The sequence below is a fragment of the Perca flavescens genome, chromosome 8 (assembly GCF_004354835.1).
Source record: "Perca flavescens isolate YP-PL-M2 chromosome 8, PFLA_1.0, whole genome shotgun sequence".
In the NCBI taxonomy this organism is placed as follows: domain Eukaryota; kingdom Metazoa; phylum Chordata; class Actinopteri; order Perciformes; family Percidae; genus Perca; species Perca flavescens.
Window position 1 is genome coordinate 16,162,132 of NC_041338.1, and position 24,857 is coordinate 16,186,988.

Genomic DNA, 24,857 nt, shown 5'->3' on the forward strand with positions numbered 1-24,857 from the left:
TATTCTAGACAATCACCCAGGGACACAATGCTGTAGAGCAAAAAAAAAAAAAAGATCTCTCTTCCTCTGAATGAGGCACTTCTTCTTTTTCATATTGCCCTTATGTGATCATTTTCCTAAAAAAAAAAAAAAAAAAAAAACTTTTATGGCTTTCTTTCTCCTGTTTATCTCTCCTTCCCTCATTTCACCCAAACCGCGAAGACCTCTCCCGACTCTGTTCTGTCCGTTAAACCACTGCATTAATGTGGAGATGTATAGTTTTGTTTTTCTCTTCTGTTTCATTTGTGATTGAGTCAAAGGAGTAGAGCCAGAAGCAGTCACAGGAACGAGTCTTTTAAGACAGCTGTCACTGAATCTTTAATGCCAGATGGCAGCTTGTCATTTTAGTGCATCTGACATTAAGCCGCTCAGGTCCCCAAATGGGAGTAAAGCCCCAAAGTGGGTCCTAAAAAAACCTAATCACCTCATTCCAGCCAACCAACAGTACCTTTCTGTGATTCTGGGTGCATGACCCCACAGCCCACAAGATGCCTGTCTCCTTTACAGGTGTGTTTTTTTTTTTTTTTTTTTTTTTTTTTTTGCAGTTTTGATGTGAGAAGCAAATATTCCAACAGAAGATATAGAAGTTTAAAGAGGGTGAAAATAGGAGAGTAGAAAAGAGGATAGAAAGAATTGAGATAATTGACAATTTCCCATTGGAAAAATATGAAGAGTAAAAGTAAGACTTTTAATAATAGCAGGATGGCTGTGAGTGTGTGTGTGGGAGACACTAGCACAAAAAGGAAGATAGCTAAGAGAGTATGGTATTACGAACCCGAAAAAGCATCAGTGCAAGATGACTGAAAGTAAAATTTAGTGATGATCCACTGTCTGAAATTAGATTTTGTGTGAGTACATCTTCAGTCATTGTTTCCCAGAGGCACCCAAATACGTTTTATTTTAGTCTCCAGTCCCTGAGTGGGTGCTATGAGAGAAGGATGATATATGCACAGTGTCCATGCTGTGACAGTACAGTGTGGGTCATGTGAGGGGTATGGGTTAAACATGGCTTTGTATGGCTGGGGGCCTATAGGGGAAACGGCTTTGTCATTTTTCCATCATCTTTGGTGGTTGTTCTACAGAGCAGGAGGTAATGGAATTTTTTTTAATCACTAATGTGATTACAGGATCATTACGTAACTGTTGATTTGTTCGCTGCAGTGCTCAGAAATGCCTTTATTGTCTTGGTGCGTCTTTATGTATTTGCAGGTTCACTCATAACATTTCAGCTTAATTTTATTTGAGTGGGCGTGTGGGGAAGAAAGCTTGTGCGTCTGAGTGGGTGTGTGTTTGCACGTGTTCAACACCAGGGTTTAAGTGTAAATGTCATCGAGACTTCCCAGTGTGCATTAGCATTATACATGTTGACACGGAGGGTGGTTCGGTCTGTTTTTCTGTAATACGTTCAATAGTGTGTGCTCTTTTTTTCCAATAATGCTTTTGTGTCTGCGTGGGAGTTCCAGGCCATGGTTTGGAGCTAAATGTCACGTTGTGTTCTTAGTGAGCCGAGTCAGAATCATTGTTTTTATGAGGATGGGCAGGCTCTGTGGGTGTTGACAGACTGAATCACCCCGCTCTGTGGAGTAAACATCTAATGCCAGAGTCTCTCTCTCTCTCTCTCTCTCTCTCTCTCTCTCTCTCTCTCTCTCTCTCTCTCTCTCTCTCTCTCTCTCTCTCTCTCTACATCTCTCTACATCTCTCCATCTGGGTCTCTTTCTATTTATAGCTAACTAACTAAAAAAAAATGGCTATAGTGTAATCTGAAAGAAACGATACACAAGTTATCCGACTTCCCACCGTCTGTTCCAGCGGTCGTGACCCTTTTCAAAAGTTGCCGGAAAACACTCCACGGGCTCTTGTGTTGCAGAGGTGACAGGAAATTTCCAACTGGTGAGCAAATGTTTGATTGCAGTCACCCTGGGTTGGCTGATTGTTCTAAAACATTCCTTAGAAATTCAGTAGTCCTGCTGCAATTTCTCTCTTTTTCAGACCAGTCTTCCAGTGTCATACTATCACAGCCCCAAACACATACCCGCTCTGTGCTAGGTAGAATGTAATGCGCTCCGATGCCATTGTCCATTACTCTGCACATGATACCTTGCCAACTGTGTGATGCACCAGCCAGCCTACTAGCCAATTCTCTCTCGCGCACGCTCTTTGTTGATTTAATTCAATTCAAATGAGGTGTTTTGGCATGAAATGTAACAAAATAAACACATGAAATACATCTCTCTCTCTCTCTCTCTCTCTCTCTCTCTCTCTCTCTCTCTCTCTCTCTCTCTCTCTCTCTCTCTCTCTCTCTCTCTCTCTCTTTGTCTCTCTGGCTGTGTGAGCTGGTCACAGCATGTCAGGATTGAGTTCACGTTGCACAAGGGCAGTTTGCTCTCCGGGCAAGGAGAGATTAATTATTTTATATTGAAGTTTTATTCGTAAAGCGAGCTCCGTCGGGCTGATTGTATCAGATAGTGTCATTGCTTTTTGTTTGGCTTGAGTGTAATTGTGTGTTTTTCTGTATATGTGGCAGTTCATTTGTTTGGCTTGCTGATGTTTTTGTCCGCATTTTAAGGAAATAGTTTATTTAAAGTGCTCATATTGTGCTTTTTGGCTTTTCCCCCTTTCCTTTATTGTGTTATATATCTTTTTTTTGTGCACATTATAGGTTTACGAAGTGAAAAAGCCCAAAGTCCAGCCCAAAGGGACTTACCATCTCCAACAGAAAACACTGTTCACAAACTGCTCCAAACAGCTCTATTGTAGTCCAGCCTTTACTTCCGTGACGAACGTGCGTCACTTTGTAACACACGTTATAATGCTCGCCTAGCTGCTAGCGTGGCACTCCCTCATACTCTGCTTCTGACTGGCTTGTCGTGCTGACCTAGCTACTGCGCATGTGTGACTCCCAACAAAGATGGAAATGAAGTGCGATGTATCACTCTGTATCTAAAACGGAGAGCTCAACACACAGGGTGAAAAGAGGAGCTGCAGCAATGTGCAGTACAACAAAAATCATGGTGTTTTTTGAAAATTACACAATGTAAACATATTCTGATATAACCTCTAAATACAATTATGAACCTGAAAATGAGCATAATATGAGCACTTTAAAGGAAGATAAAAAAAGTATCTCTCTTTCTCTGGTTCTCTATCTCCGTCTCTGCCTGTTGTTTTCCCTATACCTGTTCTGAGATGTTTATATCCTCACTCACCATTCTAGTTTCACTCACAAACCCATACTACACTGTTCTGCAGCAATGCCTGCACCTGCAGTATTTGCTGTCTTCTATTCCCCCAAGACTTTGAGGGAAAAATAAGGAGTGCCTCTCTGAATAAAATCTGTGAAGTCTTGCCGTTGGCACTAACAAAATCCCAATAGAAAGAGTCTCCAGAGGTGCTAATACTTCATAATGGTACCAGGAGATTATTTTAAGAAAGAGAAGATTCTTTCTCATTTTTAGTTTTTTGCTCTGTCACACTAATGTCCCAAGGCATTTTCAGAATGTTTTCTTTGTCCTTTTCCCTTTTTGTTCATTATTTATTTTTTCATAAGTAAACATTTTGTCACTGCAATAAATGTTCATGTTGGAGGATTGAAATGTATCTTTTTAGATAAAGCAGAAGTGACTAATCTCACATTGTTTGTTCCCCAATGTAAACAAGCGCCCATTTTCATATTTTGAATTGAATGGCTAAGCAAGCCACTGGATATCGGTACTTGACCGAAACAACCCAGTACTAAGCAGTATCGGAAATTGTCTGGTCAAACGATACCTGAATTCGGTCCTTTTTGTTCCCAGATCGCATTGTACGCAACTGAATGCTTCGATTCACATGAGAGAGACGTATTCTATTTGTTCAGTATCACAAGGTTACTGGTATTGGTACTGGCATCGTCATTTTCTTCAATGTGTGAAAACTTTTAAAATTTCACATGAACTTGAATGGTCATTTTAGTCAGAGCTTTTGTATTTTTGTAATTTCAGTCTCATTCGGTGTGTTGAAATACAGCTCAGCTGCAGGGCCCTTGTTGATATCTGTATCCCTCTGTTTTCTGTAATAGTCTGATTACTTTTGCAAGCCACAACTTTTGAGACCCAGACACTGCCTCATTCTGAATCGACTAGAGCAGGGGTCTTCAGCGTTTTTTAAGCCAAGGACCCCTTAACTTAAAGAGAGACAGAGCAGGGACCCCCTACTACATATTGTATAAAACAAAGTTGCATATTAAACTGGGCCTACAATAACCTGTAGAGCATCCTAACGACTTCATACACACCTTTTTAGTGCATTGAGTGTTCACAAAATGTGAAGCTGATTTATATTTGCTAATCATTTTTGCAAATAAAATGCTGGATTCATATCAAGATATTTAAATTTTCTTGGAAACCTTCAAAAAAATCGACAATAATTTGACGGCCCCCCTGCAGTAACTCTGAGGACCCCCTAGGGGTCCCTGACCCCCTGTTGTAGGTCTCTGGACTAGAAGTTACAACTCTCTTGTTATTTCCTTCTTCCAAAACAGCCTGGAGTTGAGTTTTCATTAAAACAAAATTATGACTGATGTGTTAACTGCATGCCAAATTAATCAGAGCACACAAGGCCATGCGACCGGTTGTCAACCAAGCATTTAAAAAGCTACTTTTCAAACGGAGTCCGACCATAGAGTGTAAATAAAGAGGTTACTGCTGCATCGCTTCCTGAGTTCCCAAACTGTAGATACCCAAGGCCCAAATCACACAACGCTTGTGCATTAATTGCGCGTCAAAAAGATTAGTGGCGTTAAAAGGAATTTGCTTTAACTCGTGTGTGTGTGTCTGTTGTGTGTCTGTGTGTGTCTGTGTGTGTCTGTGTGTGATCTTAGGGTTTAGTTTAACCTTCTGCTCCTGCTTACCAGGGTTATTATAGTTTTGCATTTTTCATTAGTTTTTATTTTGTTTTGACTTTGTTTTCAAATTCAGTTTAGTTTTAATTAGTTTTTAAAGCGGGTTTGCTAGTTTAGTTTTTATTTTTTTGAAAATGCTTAGTTTGAGTTTTTATTTGTGTTAGTGTTAGTTTTAGTCTTTTTTTTTGTAATATGGGTTATTTGTCAGGGGCAAGATTCAAAAAGGTCAGAAAAAGTATTGTGTAAACAACTCAACAAAAACATCATACAATTTTAGAAGTACATATGAGAAGGAGCACAAATATGTAAACAGTCTACACAAGACGCCGCAGTAAGTGCAAGACAGACATGAACAGGTGTTTTGAACTTTGGTTTGAGTAAAGTGATGAACTTTTTGAAGTCAAGCGACTCCCACAGTTGTGTAGACATCCCCGTATCAATATGCATATTAACCCACGCTTCCTCCTGCTTTTAATGTTCCTGCGTATTTACTAACCAGCAGCTATCGGGTCGCCGGTGAAAGCCCTCCTGTAGTGTTCTCTGTCCTGCGGTTGTCTCCGTCATGCTGCCTGGCCCTGTACCCATACATCCATGCCCTGTACCGGGGTTAGCTTCTGTTTCGGGGAAAGGGGGCTTTGCGTTCTCCTTTACCTTGTTAAGGTAAGTTAGGTTAGCCTCCTTGTGTGCATTTCTCAAATGTACTTTCCAATTTGTGGGATTTTTCCCTTTTAATTAATTTTCCACATATTTTACCACCTTCCACTGCAAGGCACTTGCTTTTATCTGACTCAGTCCTAATCAAATAGGACTCTGCCGCTTTCTTCTGGGTTCCCTAGTCGGAAACTACATATGTCTACGGCATAGACTGTATAAAACAGGTCTATGGTCGGAAATGTCAACTCTGAAAGCTATGTTTGCTCTGTGAAAGACATTGACAAAGATGAAAACTAAAGACCTTTACTCAATCATTTTATTTTAGTTTAGTTAGTTTTGCAAACAGACATTACAGTTTTAGTTCATTATCATTTTTTTGTAATGCCTCGTTTTTATTTTTATTTCAGTTAACGACAATGTTTTTTTTCCCCTCCTAGTTTTCTTTATTTTGTTCGTTTTTGTTAACGATTATAAACTTGCTGCTTACTGCCTTAGAGTCAAACTGTAAAACCTTTGTGACTGTCTGCCCGCTGGCACACCAATCTACAGCCTGTTCTGGCATTAGGTTGCCATGGAGAAATTAGCATATTATTTGCAGTAGATTGACTCAGTGTTGGGAGATTGCGGTGTCATTTCTGTTGGCAATACATTACTACACACATAGTTCTCAAGGCCACTTGGCATTCCAAAAAGGTAATCCTCTTTCTATTGGTATTTGTACTTAATTATGACCTATCCTGTTTTTATTATTACCCTTTTCTCTTTAAATATGTGCCATTCAGTTAATACTTTTAAGTATGTCAAATCAATTTGGACACAGCTTAGTCTTTTTTTGTTTGTTACAGGTATATGTGGTGTTTTATACCTGCATCCCTACTTTCTTTCCTTTATGCTCTCTGTCCCCCCTCTTTCTGTTGTCCTCTCCCTTTCTTCACCCTCCACTTTATTTCAGTGTTTGCTGATCTGAGTGAAGTGTGCCTCCTCGTCCCAGAGCTGTCTCTCATTTAAATGCACCACTTCATTATATGGAGCTTGCAGTCACAGACCTTTTAGTTGTTTCCAAAAATGTCTCGTAGAAATGGATTGGTGCGGTGCCAGAGATTTGCAGAAAGCATTACTCAAAACGTGTTCAAAAGGCTGGTTTAATGAATCTTTGACCAATAAAATTCTAGTTACGGCCTCTACTAACAGTGCATTGTAACAGGTTATCAGTCAGGTTTTGGACTGGAAGAGAAGGAAGGTTAGAAAGAGGGTTGTTGTTTTTGTGGTAACGATGGTTGGATGACTCTAAGAGCAGACAGTATAGATCAAGTCTGTGGAAAAGGATAAAGTCTATCAGGCTGCTCTCTGTTCCTCTGAGATATGGAGCCAGCCATGCGTGTGCATTGTCTGCCTCCATTCAGGTCTCTTTTCTTTAGGGAGGTCTTTTTTAAGACTACTCACATTTATAATCTGCCCATTATTGACTTAGGATGGCTTTGAGTAAATTGAAGATGGAACTTTCCTTTTTATAAGGCTTTAACTTTTGTACACAGGGAATAATGTCACGCCAGTGTAATTTAATCCTCTACTGCAGATACAATAGCCACCACTTTGCAAGTTTGTGTTCTTCTTTGGCTGCAATATTTCTGATTGTACCCATTAAATATTAATTTTTACATTACAACTGATCCAGATCCGGAGTGGCTCCGTAAGAAGCATCTCAAGGTCCTGGAGTGGCCTAGCCAGTCTCCAGACCTGAACCCAATAGAAAATCTTTGGAGGGAGCTGAAAGTCCATATTGCCCAGCGACAGCCCAAAACCTGAAGGTCTGTATGGAGGAGTGGGCCAAAATCCCTGCTGCAGTGTGTGCAAACCTGGTCAAGAACTACAGGAAACGTATGATCTCTGTAATTGCAAACAAAGGTTTCTGTACCAAATATTAAGTTCTGCTAGCCAGACAAGCCAGACCCACATCAAGATGTTGGGTCTGGGAACTCACCAATGACAGGGCTCAATCCGAGGGGCAGGATAAACGGTTGTCTTTCAAATTCCCTCTGCACGTAATAGGATAGCGCTACAACCAGGCAGAGCAACGAAGAAGGAAGCGGAGCTAGTTGATAGATTAAACTTTCGCCGTATCCGGGCGGCAAAACTCCGAACACATCTTCCTTTTTTAAGAATGATTTCTGTGCCGTTCTTTGTTCTTTTCTCAAAGAAAAGCTGAACTCCAAGTCTTCCAGAAGACCGCTGTTCCCAGCAGCAGCAACTATAAGCCCGCTCACCGACTCTATACACGATGTGATTGGCCTGACCAAAATTTGGTTTTTACAGCTCGCAAGCCAACGGAGAGTGCCTAGACTGACCCTGGCTGCAAAATAAATTTGCTGCCACTAGGGTGCGTCTAGATTTCTAGGCTAAAGTTCTGCTTTTCTGATGTATCAAATACTTATGTCATGCAATAAAATGCAAATGAATTACTTAAAAATCATACAATGTGATTTTTCTGGATTTTTGTTTTAGATTCCATCACTCACAGTTGAAGACTACCTACGATAAAAATTACAGACTTCTACATGCTTTGTAAGTGGGAAAACCTGCAAAATCAGCAGTATATCAAATACTTGTTCTCCCCACTGTATATGCTCATTCATGTGTAATTACTTCCACCAACTGATCAAAGTATTCTCGTACGCGTAGAATGTGCCATTCAGAATTATTCAGAATACATACGAGCGACTCGCTGGAATGACGGCCGCCATGTTGCGCCTCCATCTTTAAAATACATTAGCCAAAGAGGGACATACCTCCGCCTTTCGCGCTTTTAAACTCAGTGGCACCGTGACGAATGCCAGTGAGGGGGTGAAGATAACGGGGTCGCCAAGGAAGTTAAAAAGAGAATTAAAACGACAAAGCGACAGGCAAAGCAACAAGACCAAAGTTAATGTTGGAGTGGCTTTTCCAAGATGGAAAGCGCTCATAAGGAGCAAGGATTTTAAAAAGGGACACTGAAGTTGCCTGCTTTCTTCTCAAAAGGTAAGTCTGCCTATTTGTGTATATTCAAAGTTTTATAGTTGCTTGATTAACTATAGCATGGTTGTGCATGACGCTAGAACGACATCTATGATACTTTTCCTCGCATCAATGATGAAAAAGGATTGTCTACCTTGTAACATAAACGTAATCCTATGTGTCGTGATTTCCCTGGCAGACAACTTGTGTAATGGAGTTGTAACACAGACTAGCTACAGCTAGAACATCTACAAACAAACAAATGGAGATACTAAGAGCTCATTTCGGTTTCATTGACACGATTGTTCATACTGCTCAGAGAAATATATTAAAAACACAAACCTCCGTTGCTTCTCTCCTACGCTGTAAACATTGCCTTGCAGTATTAATCTCGTACAAAATACAGAATAACGATAGCACTGATACTTTACTAACATTAGCTTGCATATGTTTGGGAACCTGATAGCTGATGTTAGTAAAACTAGTATTACACTTGGAAGGAACGCTCGCGGGCAAAGTCGTACTTCTTGGAATAATACGGCCACCGTAGGAGTTAAAATGCGCTCGGAATGGGGGGGGCTAGAAAGTAATATTCAGTTGGTTGTCCTATACAATTTCACCGCTAGATTGGAGAAATTCTTAAACAATGTAGCTTTAACAAATGTTTCTTTATGTCTACGTGTGCATCACTGCATATGTATTATTCACCTCATTGAAAAAAATGCTAATGTAATGCAATTCAATAAAAGAGCCTGATAACAAATGGCATCTTTAATGCTTATAAGCCTAGTGTTTTGTGACGGTTAGAATGGTGTTTTTTCATCTGTATGATAAGTTAAGAGGTTTTAGTTTGTGCTGTTGATTTGAAGAGGTAGGGTTAGACTAGAGTAATTAGAGTTACCTTTAGATGGTCTGGATCAACTGCAGTACATTTCCAGGATAAAGCCTGACATCCACACGCCAGATGTCAGGCTTTGCCCCCCCGCTCTCTTAGTGTTGCCGTTCTCAAAATCCCTTCGATACGGGAAACAACATCCTTTGAGCTAGCAACCTACATGCTGAAAATGGCAAGTTTTAAAGACAATTTGGATTGTGCAGTAAGGCAGGCCTGCTTGGTTCTTTAGGTGGAATGATTGTAAAGATTTACAAAGAATATGTTTATGGCATTTACTCTCTAACTGGGACATTTTGGGACCGTTTGGCGGGAATTGCTACGGCCGAAGTACGTACGGCGATAACATTACACTGGTATGAGCAAATTACGTTTAACCATGTATCAGCTAATTTAAATATATCGCGTTACTGTATTGTATGAACAGTTAACTTCATTTAATATTTTATATGGGGTTTTTCTTTTGCGGGGGGTGCAAATGTTCCACCAAAACAAGTTCCTTCCCAACACTATTTTGCAAAGCCACTGTTGCTGCATCTGGAGACAATTGTGGTTGGTTTAAAGAAATGCAAAAAAAAAACAGAGCGTTTTTTTTCCTCCTATCCCAGAATGTATGTGTGGTATAACCAGAGCTATCTCCACAGCGCTGTATAGATAGGTCTGGCAATGTGAGACTACTTTTGGAAAATAGGTTATCAAAATGCATGTTTTGAATCAACGCTTTTCTGGCATCATCTTTTCACAATTTAAGTTTCAGAAAGGTAGTACTACTATTTTATTACATACAGCTTATTATGATATTATTCCTTGTTGGTTCTCCTCACTGAATGTTCCTGAAAGATCCTTTTTAATGGAGAGGGGCTATATGTATGTGAGCAGACTATTAGAAGTATAAATCCCATCTAATCTATGCGTGTGCAGGTCCTGAATGTGACATTCACACAAATCATTGGCTGTTGCATATTTTTTACTCCGAGCAAATGCAACTGTCAGGCTGTATGCCTGTACCGGGCATGCAGCATTCAGCCACAAATTACAGAATAGTCAAACAGTTTAAAAGTCGGCTGCACAACATTTGTTTTGGTTCAGTGGTTCAGGTTTGTGAACTCCATCATGTCAGTGTCTACAGACAATATCACTGTAAACACTTTGAGAAGCACTGCCTCTGAATTGCTCTGGATGCTCACTGCATCGAAGCTTTAATTATAAATGATGTCAATTTAATGCATTGATCTGCTAAAAGAAATAATCAAATTACTCTGGCTTTAGCAACAATCAGTATGAAACACTTTGAATTGCAAAGATCAAAATAAAATGAAACTACTCACTCCTTTGCCATATAAAATATAAATGCTAAAACTCTAATCATAATAATATAACTACTACTAAGGTTGCTGCTGCCGCCGCTGTCACGGTGCAAGTCATATTACTTGAAATACATGTGTGTGATTTGTAATCAGTGTAGAAGAAACTATTTTGTTTTATTGTTACTGAATCAATTTGTGTTTCCCAAAATTTAACTCGATCACGTCAAGAAGAAAAATAAGAATAAGCCCTCTTAAAGCAAATTGCCAGCTTGAGTGATTTAAATTAAATCAATGTCGAGCCAGCAATCTACACACTGGGGCTGCACGATATGAGGAAAATATGAGGTATGTCATAATGATTGTGAATGTCGCGATAACAATATTACTTGCAATAAATAAACAGATATTAAAGTGTACTCAGCTCTGCTGCTTTCATTATTCTGCTAAAATATAACAAATTACTTGTTGAATTTAAAACAAATGAAGGGAAATCATTTCCAACATTCTTTTAGTGAACACATTGAACACTGAATTGAATATAAAAGGCACCACTAAAAAAAAACAATAACAGTTACATTTCAAAGTGCAGTTTTTTTACTGATTTTTTTCTTTCAACTAACACAAAAAAATCTCTTGAGTGTCTTTAGCAATATGTTGCAGCCTTTCGCAATGTGTTTATTTCGGCAGTTAATATTGCGATGACGAAAAAAAAAAAAAAAAAAACTATAAATTTGTGCAGCCCACACATACTAAGCATTTTTTTTAATGTCTTATCTACTGTAGTCCTGGGAGCTCATCCCTTATTCTGCCCACAGGTTAAAAAAAGACCAATTCAAAGACCTTGAGTCAGCCTTGGGCTCTCCACATTGGGAATAACCTAGGCATACTGCGTACCAAACAACAGGACTGTTCAAGCAATGCAAGCAAAGAGTTACTCACTGCTCAGTACAGACTGTACTAACATAGTACAGTCAGATGACATTTCTCTTCCCTGATCCTGGCTTTGAGAATATTATTAGAAATGTAATATGAGGGTGATTCGAGAAGGGCATAAATGAAAATAACAACTGGTGGTGATGGCGCAGTGGATATGACACATGCCTTTTGGTGTGGGAGATCTGGGTTCAATTCCCACTGATACATCAACCAATGTGTCCCTGAGCAAGACACAAACCCCTAGTTGCTCCAGAGGCCTCTGACATGTATAACAATTGTAAGTCGCGTTGGATAAAAGTGTCAGCTAAATTACATGTAATGTAATATAACAATTAGAAATGAAACAATACAGTTGTAGGTGCGGGGGGGGATTATTACCGAGAGGGGCGAGTGAGGGATCAGGTTAGTGCTCAGCCAGTATTACATTCTGCTGGGAGAATCTCTGAACACCTCCTTTTTTTTTTTTTTTTTTTTTTTTTTTTTTATCCCAGCTCCACTACACAAAGCCTACAAGTGTACCAACAATAATTTCATCTGACTTGACATTTTAGCATTTCATTTTTACATTTCATATCCTGTTTGGATGCCTGTATAATGCCTTGGATTTTTCTTTTTTGTATGTGCAATCAGTCAATTTGGCATGAATATTTTAAGACCACATGAAATGTAAATCAGAGCTCAGTACACAGAGTTCATTTTGATGAAAGGGAGTTATGGGCAGAGGTTCAGCTGTGGTTGAATGTTTGCATTGCATTCATAACGCTTAGTTTTCTTTTAATTTGTGGATATATTGATACCACATCAGTAGTAATGAAATACTGGAGTTAAATGTATTTTGCCCGTAGTTCAGAAACATACTGGGTGTGAGTTGAAGCATATCCTATATACTTACACACATATTGCCCTAAACCCTTCTATGTTACATGCACATCCCTCTCACTACATAACACAAGATCTCAAGTGCCAAATGAGGCATCTCACTGCATGTCAGCGCATTTCAATTATGGATTTCCAATGCACGTGCTATTTCTGGATTTTGACATCCAGGAAGTTCCACAAGAGACTGTGCAGCAATCAAGAACCAGCATGCCATTTTTTTCATTTTCACAGAAGGTCTTTAATGTAAGAGAAGGGGTGAAAAAAGTATTACATTTCTTTTGGATCATACAGATGACTTTCCCTGTTGTGTTTCAGGGATTCTGTGGGAAGGAAAAATAATGCATTCATTACTCATTAATAAGTAAAAGACAAATCAAGTCAAACTTTTGTCAACCGGCACATCGAAATCTACAATGATGTATTGTCTTACACAGGCCAAGCCCAAGACCATGGTCTATGAGCTTTTTCCCTCTCTTTTTTTTCTCTTCATCCTAAAGAAAAGTCTGACAAGACTGATATGATAACAGAAAAAGTTGTGCAGAGCAAAGTGTACTTTGTGCTGCTGTAAAAGTAAAAAATGTGACCTTTTGAGGAAAGCAGAATGGAGAAGTAAAAGGTCTCCGAGACTGGAGATATCAGGCTCGCCTCTGAAGCGTGACTCTTGGTCAATTGCGGGCTGATGCGATTTAGCTGAGACAAGACAGAGAGTGATGGTGAAATAACAAGGCAGCTGGGCCTCCCAGACTCAGGCACCGTTTGAAAAAAACTCCAGGAAGAAGCTACCTGAATCACAGTCAATCATACATTATTTAATTACAAGATAAAAGCAAACAGTCCAAAGAATAGATCTTTATATTTCATTCATGAATAGCGTCCTGATTTATATACATATAGATTAAAATTACTCTCTAATCCAGTATATGGGTTTTAAGTCAAACTATGAACATTTGTGTAATTAGTGGCTAACGATCCATGTGCAGCCGTTAGAGAGTTCTTCTGTATGAGTGCATGGGTGCTGTCAAGCAGCTCCTTACCCAGAGATTGGAAGATGTGTGTGGTAGTTACAGGATAAGACTGTCAGATCATTCTCAGCCTGAATAATGAAGAACGAGTGTCTCGAAGAATGACTACTCAAGGCAGAAGATGAATGCAGAATCCTTTTGCAGTGTTCCTCTCCATTTTCATTCTCTTTTCCAATCCTTTGTGGGCAAAGACAGAGCGCCAAGCCGCATGAGCAGTTCTGTCTCAAATTTAAACGATGCAGAGGTTCTTCAAATTGTATTCGCAAAAATAAAACTGACATGAAAGAATGGAGCAGCTGACCCAGAACATACCAGGGGCTTTTTGTTCAAATGGCACTTACAACCTTCTGGCTCTTAGCTCTTGATAAAGAGTTTGTCTCAGATATACAGTGATTTAAGCTGTGGAAAATGGGTTCCATAGGGTAATAGTTTATTCAGTGCAGCACCTTCTCTCACTGCCGTTAGCCCATGATAAACCTAGCTCTTGTAACTCCAAATCTACTTTCTCTCCTGCGCGCAGAGGTCTGCGCTAACTTAAACATATTTTTATTATGTTTTCATTAACCGATAAAAGAAATACAATTTCCACACATCTTGATTTACGCTTTTATTCCAGAGACTGGACAAGCATTTATTTATGTATACTTCATGGTCATAATAAGGAGTAATGCACCAACTACCTAAATCTCCCCATTAAGAGGTTGGATAGAATAGGGAGCACTATACATTATACGTATGTAATGGGAAAGATGACCACAATATTTATGATTGTTTTTTTTTGTATGCACTTGTAGCTGTTGTAAAGCTGTACCCCCATCATACATCTGTCCTCCATCTGTGCTGCATTAGCTTTGCAATGGAGGCTGCAGGCTATTCAATCTCACATGTACAAATGAGCGATTTGGGAGTGTTGTAATACCGAAACATTGTAGCAGTGGAGTAGTTCCACTTAGCCAGACACTAGTACATACATGAATGCCATAACAATGTAGAGTAATGGCACGGAGCCCTGAACCCATATTTAAGCTTGCACGATGCACGTTTATTAATCAGGCAAACAGTCACTATAATCATAGCAGGCTTATCATGATGTGTCCACCCTTCTAAAGCAGTGTAGCGGTGGAGTAAATTTTGTTGAGGGATGACAATTGAGAAGATTCCTCATCAAGCTATTAATTTTAAGGCACCATAGAGGCTGTAAAAGAATGACTGAAACTATTTTTCCTCCGGTTCCTCATATTGTAGGCCTAATGGCATACTTCTGCCAGCTCAATTGTTGTTTTGTGTTATTGGAGGATTGAAAAATAAACAGCGCAACACACCAGGCTGCCTCGATCCAGCCTTTAGAAAATGTCTGTGTCTCTAGTGTTACAGATGCATGGCAGGAAATTGGAAAACAAAATGAGGTTAAAAAATATATTAAGGTTCCCAGGATGTTAATCCGTTGTTCTGTTTTGCAGAAAGCCTTTCTCACTATGCTCCCGTCCTACGCGTAATAGAAAAAGTCCTAAAAGTGGTAGTTGCATGATGTAGCTTACCTGAATGCTTCAGCCATTTATCATTGTTATGAAGGCTATCATGGGACCTTGCACAAGAGTCCTTTATAATAAGTGCTGTGTTCTCTCATATTTTCAGCGCTGCCACACAAATGCATAGCCTACATCCCACACTGCATTAGATTTATATAAGCCTGCTACAATATGATGTCTTTAAACCCTTACATCATAAATAAAAACGTCCCATGGCTGAACTCTATTTTCTCCTCTCACAAATAATTGTTTTCTAAATCATCTTCCAATTATTTTTATCTTCTCGCCTCTTGTTTGGGTTTTCTTGTAATATGATTATAGATGCTTGGTCTGTAAATCCTCGCTTCTACTGATCACACTGTGTTGTGTTGAGATGAAATGGTTGTAAATGCCATGCCCTTTGCAGCGAAGGGATGTTTTGCCTTGAATAGCACCATACCAACGCTTTCCCATGCTTGGCTGAATGTCATGGGGGAAAAGCCCACTTTAATAGCTTAATTTATGCTTAGTCATTAAATAAGCTGACCATTGTCTCAACAACACCGTCACGCCCCGTGTTAGCCCCTGCTGACAAAAAAAACAAAAAAAACAGTGAAATTATTAAATGAAGTGATCAAATAATTAGGGCTGCTCCCTCTTAGTCGACTAATCGGTCGTTTTGGTCTTAGTCAACTTACATTTCTTTAGTCGATTAGTCATGTTTTATGCTTATTTCATGCTGACTGACTTATTTCCAAGAAATGTACGAGCCCATCTCTGTTAAACACAAGAATTAAAGTGGTGCTTTTGCATGACTCTTTGCGGAGAAACTCGGATTTACAGATCTGTCGATTAATTCAACTAATCGATACAATTGAATGAGTGTTAGTCGACTAAGAATTTCCTCAATTGAGCACAGCCCTACAAATAATCAACTCTGGAGTGGAACGTGGGTGGAAGTCACGAGTTCACTAATGCATAAGCGTAGCTATAAATTATATAAGATATACACTACCAGTCAAAAGTTTAGGATCACTTAGACATTTCCATTCCACTCCATTATAGACAGAATACCGGCTGAGATCAGTTGCATTGCTTCTTTAACCAGGGCAGCAGTTTTCAGATTACATTATCTGCTTACATAATTGCAAAGGGTTGTCGACTGTTGTAGAAAGAAGTGGCTGATCTTTAATGCAATATTGACATTGCCCATTATCAGCAACCATTCATCCAATGTTCCAAAGGCACATTCTGTTCACTAATCTGATATCATTTTAAAAGGCTGACTGAGAAAACATTGGAGAACCCTTTTGCAATTATGTAAGCACATAATGTAATCTGAAAACTGCTGCCCTGGTTAAAAAAACAATGTAACTGATCTGTCTGTAATGGAGTGGAGTGGAAATTTTTAAGTGACCCCAAACTTTTGACCGATAGTGTATGTCTATGTAACACTCGTACATATGAGTATTTTCTTACTTTCTTGCCTGCCTTTAAGTAAGTGGCAGCGAACCTTCAATCCCACTGCACAGCAGTCCTTAATTGTTACCTCTTTACTAGATTCTGTGTGCACACAGCAGTGATCGGTTTTCCCTGTAACACTTTTTTGTTTGTTTGAAATGTGCCTTTTTTAATGGCAGAAGGGATGAGAGTGTTAAGTGACCACTTTTAGTTTGGTGTTATTAATAAGTCATAGGACGAGTACACATGCTTACACAGATGATATGATTCTGTATTTGTCTTGCCTTTTGTTTCTGAAGCATTTGTGCAGTGACTCATAGTAGTCCAGCGCTTTGAACTGCTTCACCATCACATCAGGTTTGGGCACCAAGCCAGCTCCCTTACAGAGGTTATTTCAGGCGCTCATGAATCTATGCAAAGCTCACACTCCCATTCTCAATACAAAGAGACCCTGATTCTTATGTTTCAATGTCCTTAACTGTCTGTGCTTCTTAAGTTCAAGGAAAGGGCTTAATGTGCCATGAATTGGAATAAAGGTCTCCTCCACTCTTGTAGTTGGCTTGCTCCTCTAGTTCCATGGTTGCTCCACGTTCTGGGCCCCCCTCGGCAAACGGATAGAGGCAGCTTGAGTCTTTCTTTTTGATCTATGAGGCAACCGTGAATGAGCTACCTTTTTTTTTCTGGTGTACGCAAGCAGTGTAAGAATAGGTTGTTATTAGACTGTATCACATAATACAATTCTTTTCATTCAAACCACAATATAATTGAAATACTATGTAGTCTGAGATCTGTGGAATTAGATACTACTTTGATCTTGTTTTCCTCACATCTAGATACAGAGAAATCACTTTATATGGTTCAGGCAAAATTCACTTGTTTTTGCCCAAAGTCTTAAATATTAGATTTAACATTTTAATAAATAAATAAAGATAAACATCAGACTGAAATATAAATATAAATGTGATATATATATATTCTCTTAACAAATTAATTAAACTGTGAATGTTCTTAAGTATTATACCGCTAGCGTGCACAGTTGTGTGCATGTATAGTATGTATAAATCTATGGTAGCACACAGACATCATTACTCACTCCCTCAGTGTACTCATTAATAAGGCTGTACTTTTTGAGGGCTGACTGAATTGTGTGCATAGCGCTTGGCATCAAAACTGAAAAGCTGAAGGTTGGTGCTGAATGCTAGGTCAAGATAGATCTCCTATGTAGTTGTTCTTTGATCACATATATATTATATATTTAGACAGAAATTCTTGTTCACCGGTTAATTTAATCATTAAACACTGATACCCTTGAGGAAACTTTGCTGGTCTGGTCCACTCAACTCTAGAGAATGTAAGTAAAAAAATATATAAATATAAAATTGTGTTTTGCTGGTTGTGTGTACTTTTTGAAGAAGAACCTGAATAAAACAGTATATTTTCTTAGATGAAGGCTGAAGAATGTATTCTCAAAGAAAAAATGGGTTCGGTGTGGTTTTTGGAGGCATTTATGTGGTATGGGCCTCCATCTAATAAAATGACAAAAAGACTAATAATAGAATAATAGAGGTGTGCCTTGCACATAGGGCTGTTGACCCTATCTGGGCAGACAGCTCAATCCTGACACCAAAATTGCATTGCGTCGCTGGATTGCCAGTGACACATCTAACCTACTGCCCCTTTCGACCCACTGCAGCGAATGGTGAATCACCAAAACGCTGAACTGGTGCAGGCAAAGGAAAAAACATCACAGCACCTCAGAAAAATGCTACAAACGGAATTCACAATGTCCAGAAATGTAGCACAAAAGCACAGTATACTGTAGATAAATCTGATCATTTGTAATACGTTCACATACAGCCTGAGTCTGTCAGTTTTTTCCCCCCTGCATTTATACTGAGCAGATAGGAAGACATGAATGATTTTAATAAGGCTCTTAACATGAGGAGAGGGATAAAATGTAAGTACTGAACGTGTCAGTTTTATTAGATGGAACCAGAGGAAGCCTCGCTGGGTGGGGTGGGCGAGTAAAAGACACATAGAAGAAAGGAACTAAACTGACGAGTGCTGCATGGAAATGGAAGTGAAACCTATTTACTTAAGTTGTTGAAAACTAGGGTGATGAAGCCTGACAGAGGCTGTTCTGGCACCAGGGAATTCAGCATAGGTGATGTGGAAAAGAGCAGTGGTCTGAGTTACACTCTGCAAATGAATAATCCAGCAGCCTCACAGAATCCCGGCGCTCTTAAACAGGCCACCGTCAAAGGAAGGAGCCTGAGGGGACAGCTGGAGCCTGAAGTTGTCTTTTTTTATTGACCTCGTCGCACACCGAGGCAGCAGAAGACCGAGATATAGAGGTGTGAGTGAGTCTGTGTGTGTGTGTGGTGAGTGCATGTGCGCACAGGTGTTTCTTCATTGCTCTGTGATGTTTAAGTGAGAGTGTGGGGGAGCTCTAAAATGTTTTTTGTTTTTTTAATGCAGTATTGTTGCATCTTCTTGCTGTATGTCTGAAGGTGCTGACAGTTTCCGACTCTCCTTAGCTGAGCCCTTGACTTGAAGGGCTCATACTCCACATTTCCCTTTTAGCAGTCCATCACTGCAGCTGAACACCCACGGCGCCTCTCTCAGTGCTCCTGCCTCCCCGCTTGCAGCCATTGATAGATTGACTGATCTGAGTCTATGAAAAATCAATAGGACAGCACATCGAGTGCTCTTCGCATCGGTTTTTCATGGACCGTAGTTTCAAGTAGCAGGCTTTTCATTCCTTGTGCCCTTTCATGAATCACTGACAACAGGTGGAAACAAAGTCCTGTAGAAGCACAAGCGTGCTATTAACATAAATGAGTGGAGTAGGAGGAAGAGAGAGACTTTGTTTTTTGCATAACAGAGTCAAGTGCATGTTGTGTGTGCTATTCGCTTCAGCTCAGAATTGCTTTAAAAAATTGATGGCATAGCAATCAAGGCGACATGCCGCCTCCAGGCATAAACTAAAGGCCAACAGCGCTCAGGTTGTGTTTAACCAGCACGACACCTTAGAATATTAAACACTGTGACATACTCAATCTTTCACAAAATTTCCGGTTGAAATGAGGTTTTTTTCTATTTTTAAATTCACTCTCCCGCAATTTTTTTGTTGTTGTCTTTCTCCTCATTTGCATAATGCCATGCTTCATTGCCTAAGCTCTTTGTCAGACGCACTCACCATGGTGGCACGTTGCTCCTTTAGATGTCTGTTTACTCTACCCGTCTCCCGACGGCTTGGAAATTAACCCAGTTTGATCTCAGTCCTTTGCTTTCTGCTGAAGTTGTTTTCATACATCATCAAGTCTTCTCCTGCTTTTCCTCATGGCAAGAGGAAGAGGCCCCTTGTGGTCCCAGTTTTAGCAAACACTCTGTTTACCAATGCATCTAAATCTGTGTTCGTCTATTCATCATCCTCTCTCTTCTTTTTTTCTCCTCTCAGTCGCTCGCTCGCTCTCTTTATTTCTTGCTCAACGAATAGAAAAAGCAGCATTACATGGAGAGATGCCTAGCTTCTCTCACCAGTCTGTAATCTCAGAGCGGGTTAACCGCATGGTTACTAATATCACCAATCAAAGGAGAAACCAGCCCCACTGCTGTGCTGGATCACTGCTAAAAGCAATGGATTCAACTCTCCCTTGACTCCATGAATATGCATTGCTCCGGTGAAGCATAGTTATTGTTGGGTGTTTACTAATTTGGTCAGCACATTTCTCCAACCAAGAGAGGGGTAGAGACTGAAGAATCAGCCCAGTGGGATACATCTTAAATTAAAAAGGCATGAAGTAATCTGAAAAATGTAAAAGTTCTTTCTCACACACACTCTCCCTCACATGCAAGGTCTTTTTTTTTTTTTTTTTTTTTATCTGTCCCAGTCTCCAGAATCTTTGGTGTGTGTGTGTGTGTGTGTGTGTGTGTGTGTGTGTGTGTGTGTGTGTGGTTTTTGATAAGCCTGCTCTGTCCCTTATCTTTTCTCTGAAAAATCACACCACAGAGATAAATTATATCAGGAATGCTGCTTTGTCCACATTTTTTCTGTCCACGGCAAATTTCTAGTCTAATCTGACTCTAGACCCATTGCATCAATGCATAAGATATACAGTGTAGATCCACCATGTTTTATTCAGGCATAGAATCACATAGGATGATACCATCATTGATTAGAATTACAAGGCAGTAGTCATTTACTGTGACAGAACTGTTTGAATTTAGTTTTATGTTAATTTTAGCCAAAGGTCATGCATCAGTAGGGGCTCCCTTTGTGTCTGGTGTGACGCATGCCTTTTGTAGCCATTCCCGACTTTGTTTTTCCACCTTCTTCACTCATGTATTCTCTTTTTTCTCTCCTGCCTCACTTATATTTCCCTCCTATCTTTCATATTCCATGTGTTCTACTCTCCCGGAATAGGAATAGGTCTGGCACAACACGATTCAGACTAAGGTCTTTGTGCTTTCCCCGCAACTGCTATAAGAACTCTTATTTATGTTTATTCAAGAACATTTATTCAATGGCCCAAATTGGTTTTCACACCTTTCATGCTCCCTCTGTCTTGTTACTTTACCACTACCGGAGGGATGGTCGTCATAGGCATTTTGTTAAAGAGTTGCTATTCAGCCACATAATTAGCAAAAACAGTTTTGTGGCTCGGCTTTCCCCAAGACAACAAATCCCCTGAGGTGGGTAATGCAGACGAGGCGGGCAACACACAGGATCGGCGCTAAGATGCAAACCAATAATTACCCTTCGTTTGAAAACACTCAATTAGCCTCTATTTCAGAGTAAAATAATGACTTTCTCCCACTAAGCGGAACCCCAGAGTTTCAGCTGTAATTAGTCCAAAATATGGCAGCCCAGTGGCTCAGTGGAGACACAACGGTTTTAATAACTTCACAGCAAATACCGCACCATACCAACGCACAACAACACATTTGCTGTGTATATAAACTGTAAGAGGAATCACCCATTGCTATAGGGATTTTGCACTATGTGTGTTGTGTGAATAAGCAAGATAAATGAAAGTAAAGGGAACATATAAAAGAAAAGGGGCAGAGGAGAAAGGCTCGGTGGGCTGTGTGGCAATCAATGAGCTCTGCTGTGCCTCTGACATTTCTATCTCAGATGTACAACAGAAGCTGCCTCTGAGTGCCTCTCTACTGTACGGAGGAGCAGGAGAGCATTGTGTGCATTGCTCTGTGTGTGTGTGTGTCTCACAGATTTATGTGCCCACGAGCATCCTCCATCCAGACTGATCTCATTAAGTGGCGTATGTATGACACGCCAATTCGTATGGCATTTTGGCGTGTTATCAAGACGCCTAATCGCTTTTTAGCATGTTTATCAACGCAGTTTGGCCTCCATTGACCTACATTACGTGTGAATTATCGCCGTAGCGAGTAGTATGAAAAGACGCAGAGGGGGGTTGGCTGGGCTGTTGGATGGGTAAAAACACAGGACTCTACCCAGGAGAGCAGGGATCGCGTCTCACGTGTGGCCTTTATGAACCTTTTTTATTTTTGTTTATTTTTTTTAAGCCCTCCCCAATGTTCTTTTCCTAAACCCAAAGCGTGTAAAATTGGTCAAAGTCGTGTTTTTTGTCTTTTTTTGTGTTACTAAAGCCTTTCCCAACTTTAAAAAAATAATTGTTGTCGTTGTTCTCACGATAACACGACACGTGGTGGGTATGTTTACATCTGCTGTATACAGCGTAGACATACATGTGGATAGCTCAAAATGCGTACAGATAGCACGCCTTTTGGCTTTAGGAAAGTTGCGTGTATGTTTACGCAAAGTCATCATGCCATGTTGCCTCCATCAAGGTTAGTGGAATCATACATCACAGGCAGTGAATAAAGGTGCTAATCTGTACGGGGGAGTGCACACGCTTGTAAATTCAAAGTTTTTCAAATTACAAGCTGGAAATTCTTGACATTTACATCTGATGAACCCCATTTAGACAGTTCTCAGTTCATACGTTATTTTATTTTAAAAGCGGTCAAAGAATTTAAGTTCCGCGCACGGCTGTATCGGGGATTCCAAGAAGGAGCACACGGAGAGGAATATTTTTCCATGCTAAATACTAAATACCATAATAACACAGATTAGGGGGACCAGATGAGAATGGATGAAATTCGCAACAGGGGAGTTGGGGTTAATAAAGCAGCGCCCGTTAGCTGTGATATAATCACAACATACCACGGGCTGTTGAGTTATTGCTTAACAAAACTTTAAAATGAAACTTTATTCTTAATTCGTCACACAATTTAGAGTGAATTACTATTATTGCTGTGTCTCTAACTAACTAGTTAGTGTTTTATCCCTGAAAGATGGGGCTGATTGACGGCAGTTCCAATAAGGTGGATTTGCCTCTGTGCACTTTTCTCAAGCTTAGGGGAATACATTTAATGTGAAAGTCTGTCACAGTCAATATCAGTGTAGTGGACCTTTAAGCTCCCATGCTGAATACTGAATATTTGTATTCAGTACCCATGCTGAATGCACACACACACACACACACACACACACACACACTTGATAAAGTGCATTAGTCTGCTTGAATCCACACATACTCTCATTCTCTGCTGCCTCTACACCACCACATTTCTGAACATTGGAATTATTTTGAGTCTCTGTGCAGAATTTCAGTGCGGTGATAAGAAAAATTATATTTTACTATGTACCTTTTCCATCGCCTATCACTTGTGACAACCACAGCGCGTCTGGCACAGAACAAATTCTCAGGCACATTTCTCAACAAGTGCGGTTCGTAATTTTATCTTCACTAGTCTGATGAGAATGAAAAGAAAACTTTCCCTCATTTCAAGTCAGTATGTGACATTGGAGAGTTGCCTAAACACATGTATGCACACACACTGCATTGTGAAATAACATCAGGTTACAGCCCAGTGAAAGCTTGCTACATTTTTGTTTTCGGCACCACTGATCTGAAGCCAATCCCCCGTGGCCAATATTGACTTAACAACTGCGGCGGGTGGGGTGGCTAGAGACCAAGGCAGTCACCATAGAAGAGCCCAGGACAGGACACAGCAGAATATGGGATGTAGGAGACACACCATGACATTGCTTTCAGTCACCTTGAAGTGTAAAAGCCACTCTGACTGATAATGTCGTCAGCAGATGGCTTGAATTCCCAGGTTGAGTGTAGCAAAATGTACTGTGACCTTTTCTGTGGAAGATGCTGTTGTAAACTGTGTCTTTTAACTTTAAGTGCCCAACAGTGAGTGGTAGGTAGAGAAAATAGGCTAGGTAAAGGATTATTAGTGGGAAAATAAGTGTGCTGAAGAAATGTTGATGCCTCTTTGATGCTTCACACAGCTCTCGGACTGATGAAAATCTTTTGATAAGCGATCTTACCGTCAGTTGCATTCGGTCTCTCAGCCAACACGTAGACTCCCACATCTGTGGAGAGAGTGCACTGTGCACTCGCACTTGTAAGTTCAAAGTTGTTCAAATTACAACCTTGAAGTTCTTGGCATTTACATCAGATTAACCCAATTTAGACAGTTCTCAATTGATAAATTATTTTATTTTAAAAACAGTCAGAGAATTCAAGTTCCTCTCATGGCCCTACACAGGATTCCAACTAAGAGCAGACAGAGAGGAGAATTTTCCATGCTAAATACTAAATACCATAATAACACAGATTAGGGGGACCAAATTCTTTCCTGCAGACTTTGGAAAAGGCTTTGTTTGGATCTCGTAAGACAGCAATGGTCCATGGTTATTTCCCAACCCACTCCTCCCGGTACCTGGAGTTAATGTTTTTGCTTTTTGGCTGGATGTTCACCAGGTCCTGGGACACCGGCTCCATGTCAGCAACGGATGGTTTCATTTCCCCCTGTATATGTTCTAATTCAACAACAACATAGCTACGTGTCGCCGCTAATGCATAGTTATGCGGCACTATGGGTAATGGACACAGCTAAAAGAATCTACAACAGGCATAGTTCATGTAGGCTATGGATATAGCAGTGCCAGTCTGTGGGCAACACCAACTAAATGTTTCACAACAATCAGTATTTAAAGTTTTATTAGGCTATGACTAATCAATGCTCTGCCCCGGAATAAAATAAGAAACACAGATTAAAGAGGGTGCAGTCTTGGAGTCCATGCCTGCAGACTCAGAGAGGGCTGTCCCATTGTGGAAGCTATAGCTGCATCAGGGGCTTTTGTGAAGTATTGTAGTCTTTTAGTGCTGCATTTCAGTGGCCAGTTTCTGAGTGAATTCACCGAAAATGAATTAGTGCTTTACT

At 40.1% G+C, this 24,857-nt stretch overlaps 1 protein-coding gene across 2 annotated transcripts in view; it reads left to right on the top strand.

The window, feature by feature from the left end:
- The window catches only part of furinb (furin (paired basic amino acid cleaving enzyme) b), an 84,481-nt gene that overhangs the window by 8,519 nt on the left and 51,105 nt on the right, over positions 1-24,857 (top strand). The window contains exon 1 of one of the 2 annotated variants that reach the window (XM_028584428.1): positions 8,084-8,134. The exons of the other annotated variant lie outside the window; for it this stretch is intronic. The gene's annotated coding sequence lies outside the window, so the exon portion shown is untranslated. Of the gene's footprint in view, positions 1-8,083; positions 8,135-24,857 lie in introns of those variants that run through there. 2 annotated transcript variants of the gene reach the window in all.